Source organism: Suricata suricatta, chromosome 3, assembly GCF_006229205.1.
Source record: "Suricata suricatta isolate VVHF042 chromosome 3, meerkat_22Aug2017_6uvM2_HiC, whole genome shotgun sequence".
Taxonomy (NCBI): Eukaryota; Metazoa; Chordata; class Mammalia; order Carnivora; family Herpestidae; genus Suricata; species Suricata suricatta.
In genome coordinates this window covers 112,221,402-112,222,725 of record NC_043702.1, presented here as the reverse complement: position 1 = coordinate 112,222,725, position 1,324 = coordinate 112,221,402, and positions in this window count along the sequence as shown.

The window sequence follows — 1,324 nt, the reverse complement described above, 5'->3', positions numbered from 1 at the left end:
TGCCGCCTGGGGACACAGTCACCCCCTGTCCCACAGCCAGCCTGCTCATGAGCATTGTTAGCCCATGGGCACTGGAAATAAAAAAATATTTTTAAAGTTTATTTGTTTATTTTGAGAGAGAGAGAGAGAGAGAGAGAGAGAGCACAAGCAGGGGAGGGGCAGAGAGAGAGAGAAAAGGAAAGGGAGAGAATCCCAAGCAGACTCTCTACTTTTAGCTCAGAGCCCAACTTGGGGCTCAAACTCATAAACTGCATGATCATGACCTGAGCCAAAACCAAGAGTCGGGTGCTCGACTGACTGAGCCACCCCAGGTGCTCCAGCACTGGAATTTTAAAATTGTGTTTATATAGAATTCCACCCATGACAGAATGAAATATACTCTTTCTCAGTAAGCTATTTTGAAATGAATTTATGATCTATCTTCTCTGAGATCTTGTATTGTAAACCCAACTGCATGAAACGCTAGATGCAAAAAAAGGAATGACTTTTTGTTTTTAAAGGAGGAGGTTTTTTTGAGTTTCATACCAGTCAAAAATTCTACTCAAATTCAAAGGGAGGGAGGGAGAGAGAAATGATACAGGTTTATATTCAAAGGTTCAGTTTTTGCCTTGGAACAGCCCTAATTTACACATAAGTATTGTAGGAGTTCGCTATTGTAAAGGTTCTTAGTGAAGAATAACGCAATTACCACAGAAAATCACTGTCATATGGCACACACAGACATTCGAGAAAAAGTAAAACTTTGAGAAGGAGGAAAAGGGGAATTCAGGACAGCATGTGGGAGGGAAGATTTGAGTTCTTTTTATGCACAAAGAGATCCATTAACAATATCTTTATCAGTTTCCCTTCTTCCACGTTAACGGAACCAACTTGCAGTGCCCAGAAGATACGAACGTGAGTGCAAATAAATGATTTGGGAGGAAAGGGGAGTAACTAAGTGGGCGTATGAAAGTGGCTGGTGGTGGGTACATGGCAGGACGGGTCTGCCTGATGAGAGAGCGCCACAAAGCCTTTGTCTCGAATCCATGTTTCTGTTATCCGAAGGCAAGGTGACCCCTAAAAGCAGGCTGGTGGCCACAGAGTCACATGCATAATTCCCCTGCAGTCCTGAGGGTGCCTCAGGCTTGAGACCAGTGTCTTCTGGGGACAGGGTATTCACGTCATTTCTTTTTCTTTTTCCATCTTATTTTTTTTTATTAATAGTTTATTGCCAAGTTGGTTTCCATATAACACCCAGTGCTCTTCCCTACAAGTGCCCTCCTCCATTACCATCACCCCCCATCCCCTTCCCTCCTCCCTCTTCAGCCCTCAGTTATTTCCTGTT